Genomic DNA, 10398 nt, shown 5'->3' with positions numbered 1-10398 from the left:
GTTTATATTAGGGACAACAGAGCATCAAAAGCCTGCCTTGCATATTCATCAAAAACAAAGTGAAGATTTTGATCATCTTTAGCTTGCATGGCAATTCTACCAAAAAAAAAAAAAAGGTAAGAAAGCTCTCTCTTGTGCAAATAATTGCACCTTATTATAGAAAGCTCAGTTATACCCAAAGAGCAAAGCTGTCAGGCAAATCTCATCACAGAGTTTTAGGAGGATTTTTTAAGGATCTTGAACTCAGGCCACTAATAAGGATCGGGAGTCAAATTAATTGACTTGGGAGAGTCAAATTAATTGCTATGGAAGAGCATGCAGCAAACAGAAGACTGCTTTGACTTGCTTACGGTAACCATGCCATTGAGGTGATGTGTTGGAGTTTCATGAAGTACTGGGGTGTATTTTTGGAGTTTCTTAAGGGTTATTAGCTGGGTATACCATATTGTTTGCAGTCGACACAAGAGGTGCCAGAAATGAGGCTGGCTGAAGCCTGATCACCTGGTGGTGGAGCACCAGGGTTGAACATATTTTCCGAGCCAACCAGAGATGTCGTAAGGCATTAGTCACTGCTATAAATGCGTTATTATCAGCAGGTAGGCTAAAAGAGCTCTCAAATTAGAAACTGAATTGAGTGATTGTTGGTATGGCACTCAAAAAAAAAAAAAAAGGCAGTGGCATGATTTTGAAGTGGCATCTTCCAAATGTTTCAAATGCCTATCCAAATTATTTCTGTTTTAGCTGGAGTCAACTCTCACTCAATTAATTCTCATCCTTTAGCTTATCATTGGACAGTGGCTGGTTTCTAAGTGAGCTTGTTCAGGAAAGGAGGATTGAACAGCTCTTACGTACTTTAACATCCAACAAGAACCACTAGCTGGACAAAGATGGCATCTGGTTTGGGACCTGGCTGTACTGTCACGCAGCTGAATGAGAAATAAAGGTTTTCTTCCCTGAATGAGTCATTTCCTATTTTTGTCATCAGTTACTCGCAACTGTCTCTCAGCTGCCCAGAGAGATGTGGTTTGAAGTCTCTGAGATAACAATACTCTAAGCTTTGGATGTGGTGGGGCAGAACTGTACTTTGCCAGGTTTGTACATTTTTCCCCTGATTAATGTTTTTCATTTCATTTTCAGCTAAAACTTTCACTGTTTCAGCTTGTTGCTGGTTCCAGTTGTGAACTACAGGCAGACAGGATTCATGAAAAAAATTCAGCACCTTACATAGCTTCTTAGGGCGGTATGTGAGAGCTTAAACAGATCCTCACAGAACATATCTTTATAAAAAAAATAATAATTTCAGTTATCTCACAGTCATAATTGGCAGTCATTTTAAGAAGGTGGTGAATTTTTGGCACTTGAGTTCACCAAAGTATTCCAGTACAAGAGTAGATTGCTAAGTGCTAAAGCCAGGGAGACCTGTTTCAATCAAGCAGTCTGAGTTCAGCATAACACAGGCCAGAGAAGTGCTTATCCTAGCTATTTTTGAAGAAAGACAGGAGACCTGGAGAACTGCAGGCTGCTATTACATCAAATACTGACTTGCATAAACTGATAAAGAGACATGCATATCCTGGTTATACACCTTTGTATACATTTTTGAACAGCATGGATTAGTCTTCTTTGCTTCTGTGAGGACACAGTTTGTAAGGAAGTCAAAATGGAGATACCACATCGTTTTCTGTAAGCTAATGCTGTATGTATATCATCGTGATAACTGTACAATTTTATTAAAAAATAAATATTAGATAATTCTAACACTTCTTGGGCGTATGTTTTAAACAGGATACCAGAATGGTCAATTAGCAACTGCGGAGAGTCTTACCGATCTAATAATCAAGGTGATATAAAGATGGGAGGGATTATATATCCTTAAAAGATATGGGAAGAATCCACTTTGATAAATGGAAGATGGGGGCGAAATAAATAACACGGGTAAAATGAAACTTACTTGAGATAATATAAGACAACTCATAGTGTACTTAAACATACAAAGGTAGATTTTAGAAATGCAGGAAGGCAGCAGTGCAGCAGAAATATTTGGGAGTTACAGTATTATTAACATAAGTTTGGACAGGGGTCTGGATATATTTGGACTCCAACACGTATTTGGCAAGAGTCCGAAGCCAGACAGGTATGACAATGGCTTGTATGCAACAGATGGAGTTGAATGGTATTTTAATGGGGTTTGTTAACTTTTTGGCTTGTCTTTGAAAGGAACTGGGCATTTTCATAGAATATCTGACCATGGTGAATTTTTATTCTCTTCTTTAGTTCAGTAGAGCCCCAGATTGCTAAATGCAAGCCTAATGTAGTATCTAATTTATGAAGTTCGTGATTTTTATTTAGTGAATGCCATTGGAAATGAGTATCTATATGGAAACTCAAAAGTCAGACTGTGTATTTGCGTAAATCTGTTTATTGAAATGTGAAATTAAGTCACAGAGAATTAAGATTTCACATAGATCATGCTAGACATTACAGATAGCATAATTAGTAAGTTCACTAAAGCCGATGAAGTATCTTCCATTTTTTGTTGGGTTATGATTACAACCTTGATGACCTTAACTATAGCCCTGTTTATTACTACGTCTTGTACTAGGGCTCTATAAAAGTTCACAGCCAAGGTAAGCCAAGAACAAATTAATAAAAGAGTATCTTACCATTAGACAGCCTAGGAGGTCAGAGAAGCAGTGCCAGTCTAGTCCTTGCTCCTGTAAGGTTGTGCTCAGTTTCTTCCCAGACTGGCCTTTTAAACATGACATGAGAATGCAGCCAGTTTCTTGAGAGGAAATGAACCTAGCTGTGGGATGCAACGTGGCTAAACAAGCAGCTCTGCAACAACCTCTGATTTATAGCCAGGGTCCTGCATAACCCTCGTGGCGGGCTGAAACCAGCTGCCCGGGCACACTCAGCTTTCCTACAGCAGGGCGGGAATGCAGTGCTTTGGCAAGTCAGCTGCCTGACACCCGTCAAGAAATGGCGTTTCCTTGCCAGAAATTCACGCTGGGGTAGGTGATGCCATTCAGGTTTGCGGAAGGGCTTCTGGACTGCAGCTGGAAAGCCAGTTGTTTTGGCTGTGGAGCCTAGAGAGGGACTCTGCTCTCTGGAAGAACCACCAGGAGTCTGATTCAGGTGCCCAAACAGGGGTGTCCAATGGGATGGAGATCCCCTGGTGTATCCAGCTGCTGCTGCAGAAATGCAGGGGAGCTTCACGTGTCCTTTGGCAGAGCTGCCAGCCCCATGCAGACGTCCTGGTTACTCTAGACACCTCAGAGGGCATGATACGCCTACAGGGGGTGAACTGTGCCTATAGGTGACTGGCTGCTTGTTTGAAACGCTTTTAAAGCTGCATTGGCTATCGACTGGAGCTCCACTGGTTCTAATGAAGAGTCTAATAAGAAAGTTGCCTTCTCCTGGGTCTTTGAAGAACTAGCCAGACTTTGGCTCTATAAGCAATAGAGTTATGAAAGGGCAGAAGGAGACCATGGCGTCACACATTGCTGATGTTGTTACTCTGTGCTTTATTTCCTCACCTAAACACAGCAGAGGTTGTGTGGAGCCTCTTCCTCAACCCATCACGAGGAGGCAATAACAACTCCTGTTCTGCTTTGCTTGAGTTAAAGGTCCGGACTTCCATTCAACATCAAGCAAGGGCAGCTACTGTGAGTGCAGCCCAGCAGTCCCGATGTACAGATGCGGCAAATTTGGCCCACCTCTGGCATCAGGAAGAGGGGCGTGCAGTGCACAAACAGTGGCACTTATTGTCACTAAACCATTATTTCAAGATAACCAACTCTGCTTCTTAACCGAGTTTTTGGATGTGACTTTGTGAATGTATGCAGTCAGGATGGTGCAGCATAGCTATTTCAAAGCGCTAATTGACGTCAAGCCTGATGTGACTCATGGACCGCATCGGATCCCTACATGTTTTAAAAAAAAAATGTCCGTGTTAAATGATAGACATTTGTGCAGTTCTGTACTTTGCTTCCGGGAGGACAATTGTGGATCTCACGCGGTTCACCAAGGACGATCTGAAGACACCTACCACCACTGATCTCCGGCAATCTCCGCAGCAGCTAGTCCCAGCCGGAGGCTGGCACGAGGCCACGTAACGCAAGTGGGACACGACTGCAGGCAACGGCTCTGCCACCACCTGCCTTTCATCCTTTCCTATATCATGCTTCACGTGTCGTCTGTAGGAAACCTATGCAAATAAATAAGCCAGTGAAGAAGTTCATCAGGGATGCAATTTTTAATTAGGTCACTGATGCTCTACGGGGCTTTTAGCTTGCTATTAAGGCAAATATGCATGGGGTGAGATATAAAGGCAAACAAACAAAACCAGAATCAGAAACCAACAATACTGTCTTTCATTTTCTTATCACAAGCCCAGTGATTTTTACACTTGTCTGGGCTAATTCACTCAGTTAAACTATTCCGCACAGCACTAAAGTACAGGCCCAGCTCCCCAGCTGCGTGGGGCAGAGTAGTTTTCAGTGTTGGCCCTGCCTGGCACTCTTTGGTGGCACCTCAGTGATGTGACCCTTCCCCATCCCCGCCGACCTCTGGGTTATTTGTGGCGGGGAGGCAGGAAGGAGCAGACTGCACAGCTGACGAATTCAACTGCTTCGGAGTGAAGAGGAGCAGCGAACAGCCCACAGTTTGTGACACGAAGCTGATTTAGGATGGGACTGAAGCATGCGACACCTCACAAATGTCAGCTTCACAGAAAACCCTGTAAGCAGTTGGTATACACAGATACAGTTTCTGGAATTAAAGGATTTTTTATTTATTTATTTTTTTTATTTTACTTATTGCCCTTGTTGTGTTCCCTATCACAGGCTTCTTTAAATCACCGCAGGACAGCCTTACCGTAGCACTGTTATGTACTTCTAGTGTGAAGAAACCATGTTAGTAGAGTCTGTAAAAGCCCCCCACCCTTTTATCTCCTTGGTGCCACCAATGAAATATGTTCTTGTCACCCGAATAGAGCATGCAAGCTGGCAAGTTTAAAGAACTGTGATAGTACAGCAGGTGACACTGAAGAGCTAGCAAGGCATAGGGAAAATCTTACCCTGAAAGGGAGGAGCTGAGTTATGCTTTGGCAAGTACTCCTAACTAATGTTCACTTTAGGAATCTGGTACAGTGATCAAAATCTTCTGAACGTAGTGAACATGTGCAGTATTCCAAAATTAGCTTGCTTTCCTTTGTAACAGCTTGAACCCACCTTGCAGCCTTTGATGTGCTTGGGAAAAACATCGCTAATTCTTTCACATCAGGGTTTGACCAGGCTGAATGAACCAGTGGCATCCAAATGGGTTCCCTTCTGTCCAGAATAGAGAGATGAGTAAGTAAGCACATCATTGTCCTTTCGCATGTGGCAAAGTGAGCCAGCAAAGTATTGGCGGTAATGTGCTTAAAACACTTTGAGTGCTTTGTCCTAGTTTGGTACATCATATCCAGGAGTTTGCTTGCAGCAGAATTTGGGAAAAACAAAAACAACAACAACAGAAACACAGCTAAAACAAACAAACAAACAAACCATAGTATTTCCATAATTACCAATAAAAACTGAACTAGCAATGGATAAAGCTTTCAAATACGTTGTCACCAAAAGGTCATTACAAAGCAAAACACAAATCAGGAAAACAGGCAAGAGAGCATGGTGAAGTTGAGAGCCAGCAGACAGAGCTGAGGACAGACAGAGAAGGACTGATTCAGGCCAGGGACGGGAAGCAAGGAACAGCTTCCTTGCTGGGTAAATGCAGCTTATTTAGAAGACAGAAGGATCCTCACCAGGCAACTAAGAGCAGCTAAAACAACATACCTGCTTGTTGTCCCAACCTAAAAATATCCCCATACTCATCCTGCAACAAAAACGTATGGCTAACAAACCAGAGGAAATTTTTACTGTATTAAATTGATGTAAAAAGGGATATATATATATATATGTGTGTATATAAATACTTTTTTTCTCCTCCAAGAGCATTAAAATGATGGCATTTTCTGGCTTGTGATGCTTCGTGGCAATGTTGCTTTGTAATGGAAGGCTACAGGCTAAGATCAGGAGATAACGTTAACATTGCAAGGAACACAATAGAAAATGTGATACATGTTTGCATGTATTAATGGCTTCTTCAAAAGAACCAGCATGAAAACAAAATAAAAATTGCCAGACATGCTTGAGCAGTAATTTTGAGTTTGTTGTATGTAAAAAAACATTCATTGTTCTGCATGTTTTTTTAGGGAAGCTGGCTGCAACTTTGACACTAGCAGTTCAATCCCATGCAGGTGTTTGCAGTTGCTAGGAATGTAAGAGGTGTCCTTCTTCTGCTCCAGACAAAAATGTTTAAGTTTTGCATTACATTTCCATTAAATTTGTCACCTTCTACCACCACTCATAGCTGGCCATAATCTGTGAAAAAAATCTGTAGGTCTGCGAGCGTGCCAGAAAAAACACAACATCCCATTAGGACTAAAGAGAGAGAGTAGGAACAACCCTTCTCAGCACCGTTGTTCGAACAGGCACAGTGGTGGGACATGTATCTGACAGCTTTGGTGTGTTCTTTCATTTACATTACAAAGGAGTGTTTGTGGCAGAAAGTAGGTGTGAGGAGCATTCATTATTCCTTTAAGGAGCCTGAGAGTTCAGTAAGTTAATATACCACAGGCTATCAGTGCCATCAACCACCCGCCAAGACATAAATTAAACCTTGTTCCAACATCAGTATTTCTTGATGCAGTCACAAGTTTTGATGGGATTGGAGCTCAGATCATGTGACGAAATTTAGTGATGGTTGATGTGTTTGTGAGACATTTTGAGACAGGAAGATGATGTCAGGAAATGAATAAAACTTGTGAGAGAAATCATGATTAGCATACTGGGTATGAAGATGATGGAAAGTGAGAAGTGATTCAATCTGACAAAAACAAACAAAACCAAAAAACAACTTGAAAGGAGTCCTCAAGTACACCTCTGTCATTTGTCTCAGATACAGAAAGAAAGAAGTAGGCTTCTCATGCAGCATTGGACACCTACAGCAGGTGTGCTTCTCACTGGTTGCTCAGAGGTCCTTTACAGTCAGTGGAGAAAAATTGGGACTTTTAGGTCACGATTCACTTAATCCTAACAAAGACATTTAAATAAGGCCTGAGAAAGTGCCTTTTTCTTTGTCTTCTTTACTTGCTCACATGTGGACATCTACACTGAGGCTGTCTGAAGTTGCCCAAGAAGATATCTGTCTCGAGATTTCTACACTGGATCAGAAGAGTGCTTTTAAAGCTAACCTCCTAGCCCTTCCACCTGCTGGGCTGTGGTTCACATTATGGTTCACACAGTCTCAAATCACACGAGCATATTTTTTTTAGATAAAACAAACTGGAAGATGAAGGCCAGGAGTGCACCTAATATACTCCAGATGCAACAGGCACTCAGCCCATGGGAGCAGACAAGACTAGCCTAAAAAAAAATCTCTAGCCTAGAAAAAAATCTCTAAAATGTTTATGGTGTGCATGCCAGGTCCTCAGCACTGATGATTTTGCTCTACAGGGCTGCTATCACTTTTCTCTACCTGCTAATGTAGCATAAAGTGAAGAAGTACCTAGAAGAGCCCCTTGCTCCATTATCCATTGGAGAATTTTAGGAAGACAAAATAGCTAGCAGTCTTAAAAGTGAACGAAAAGAATAGCCAACAAATGGACTTTACATTACTTTTACAAAATACAGTGCTTGAACAAAGGAAACATCCATTAAACAAGGGCGGAAACAAGTCCTGCGGTAGTGAATTTACTGAGAATGCAAAATGCCTACTAATTACTCTTCCAGGTCTCCAGAGTTAGTGTATCTGTCTGAGATGGTTAGTAAATTCAAAATGCAGCTACCTGTGGGATTTTATTTATAGCAGTACTGCTTCAGGACTTCATCCGAACATAAATTGTTGCAAGCTAACCATGATATTATTACCCACAGATTAATATGGCTGCGAAAGAACAACACAAGCTACAAAGCAAAACACAAAGACCATTTCCAGCACTATTGACCTGAGTGCACCAATTACTTCAGTAAGGAGTAATATTGCATACCTAACAATAAAGTATTACCACCACTACCAGAATCCCAACACTTTAGGTTAAATCTGTGAATTACAAGATGGCACCAGAAGCTGATGAGAAGCACCACCAAACAGGGTTCTACCAAAATGGCCGGAACCACACTGAAGTACGCTTAAAGACAGTCCTGAATTTCTGTTGGTTTTGCGTCAGACCTTTGGAAAAAGCAGACCCAGTGTGGTACTTTGATGGCAGACTGCCTGAGAATACCAGGTGCTGTATGGTTTGGGTGTGTTACCAACACCTTTTGCACCACAGCTCCAAAACACAGCACCATATAGACTGCTATAAAGAAAGCTAACTCCTTGCCAGCTAGACCCACGACTTTGTCCGAATAGTCCCACTGACCTTGCCACACAGGAACTCACTGCCTGGGGGCAGATTCCCGTGTCATATCTCCTACTAGTTGATTACCCTTAAGAGAAGACAAAATCATGCTTACAGCCTGCACCAATAGGACAGTCCTAGTTGTGTAGGGATGCCCCAGAACCTGAGCGAGCAGTCCTTGCAGCAAGGCTGGCAACATCTGTCCTAGAGGAGGAGGGGAAAGAGGAGGTACCCCTCCTTCACTCTCCTCACAAAGTGGCTCTGGGAGGAGAAGAGAGAGGTGTGGTTGCTAATTGTCTCAACGAGATGGTTCTTCAGAGACAGGGAGGATGTCAATTCAGGGGCCAAATACCAGACTGGGCTCGAGGCCAGTGCTTTTATCATAGGTTTCCCAGGGAAGGCAAAACAAAGTGATAACACAGAAAACAGCAAAAGCTGAAAGGAACCATTAGCAAGCCCTGAAACTTAATGTGCAACAAGAAAGCGAGCAAGTAGTGGAGCAGGTAAGGGAGCAAGTATGTCAATATTGGGACCACCAGCAGCAAGTACCAGCCTGCCAAGCACCAGCTAAACAGCTCTATCGGCTATAAATGCTAGCACACGCCAATCAAATCTGTCTTTATCTTGAGCCCCTTGAAGCATGCTGGGCACCAGAGGGGACCAATTGTGGGTTGGCTCCTGCAAAGCACCCCCAAAGCTGTTTGCTCGTTCCCCTCCTCCAGTAGGGAGAAAATAGGAAGAAGAAAAGTGACACAGCTTGTGGGTTGAGATAAAGACAGCTTAATAGGTAAAGGAAGAGAAAAACTGAAGTGAAACTAGAGAAATTGCTCACCACCTCCCACAGGCAGACTGATGTCCAGCCAGTCTCTGAACGAGGGCCACCTTTGAAGTCCCACCACCCCTTCTTCTCTCTCTACCCCAGTTTTTCTCCCCGAGCATGGTGCTACGCAGTATGGGACATCTCTCTGATCAGTTCATGTCAGCTGTCCCAGCTGTGTCCCTTCACAGCTTTTTGCCCACCTGCAGCCTATTTTTCTGCAGGGGCTGAGTGGGAAGTAGAGAAACCCTGATGCTGCGCAAATAACTGCTCAGCAGTAGCCCACTGCTGTGCTACCAACGCTGCTTTAGTCACAAATCCAAACAGGGCACCACATGGAGCCCTAGTGAGGAAACTCCACTCCATCCCAGCCAGACCACCACACCTTGGAGCAACAGCTCCGAGTGATCATAACAAGAACTGCTTCGTATGACTTCTAAGAGTGCCTTCTCTGCTTCACAAGCTTTAAGGTTTTCCTCATGCAATGTATTTGCATACTTCTGAAGAAGTTACAAAACCCTTTACCCTTCCTGTATACAAGTGGACACTTTGATTCTCAGGAAGAAAAAATATGTATATATATACTGTGCATGCCTTGCTCTTTAATAATTCCATTTAAAACAACTAGATTTGACATGTTTCTGTAGTTCTTATTTCTTAAGACTAGCAAACTGTTTCAACCCTTCATATGGTTAAAGGGGAGTTTTCCTGAGAATGCTACTGTCACTAAAATTTTAGCAAAGCTGTTACATAAAAAGTATCAAAATACCTTTTACTTAAAAAAATAATTAAGTGTATTGGAACCAGGATATCAGCTGGTTTTTTTTGTTTGTTTGTTTTGTTTTCCTGTAAAATTGGTGTATTATGGAAAAAAAATGCATGTAGAATAAGTTCAGTGCTACACTTAAAAATTCATGTTTTTTTGCACTGATTTTCTGAGATATCAGGAAACCACCACAATGACTAAATGCAGTGTGCTACTAGGAACCACAGCTTTTTGTTTTTGCGTATGGGACATAAAATTAAAGAGACACAATTCAATACATCCCTTAATAGCTAATGTTCTTTAAAACATGAAATTTAAAAGTTGTGATCTTTGTTTAAAAGTATTCCTACTTCCACTCCAATAAAAAAAAAAAAG

General features: G+C 42.2%; 1 long non-coding RNA gene across 1 annotated transcript; it reads right to left on the bottom strand.

Moving 5' to 3' along the window:
- Window positions 1-4249: 4249 nt before the first annotated feature.
- Window positions 4250-9440, bottom strand: LOC308191568. Its single transcript, XR_013948131.1, has 4 exons — window positions 9273-9440; window positions 8556-8701; window positions 5232-5330; window positions 4250-4738 (listed from the first exon to the last, which is right to left on the bottom strand). It is a non-coding gene; the product is annotated as an uncharacterized lncRNA (long non-coding RNA).
- Between the last annotated feature and the right edge of the window lie 958 nt (window positions 9441-10398).

Source organism: Anser brachyrhynchus (genome assembly GCF_964034855.1).
Source record: "Anser brachyrhynchus genome assembly, chromosome: 3".
Lineage (NCBI taxonomy): Eukaryota > Metazoa > Chordata > Aves > Anseriformes > Anatidae > Anser > Anser brachyrhynchus.
Note: the sequence above shows the minus strand (reverse complement) of the source record. Positions and strands in the feature narration are given on the sequence as shown.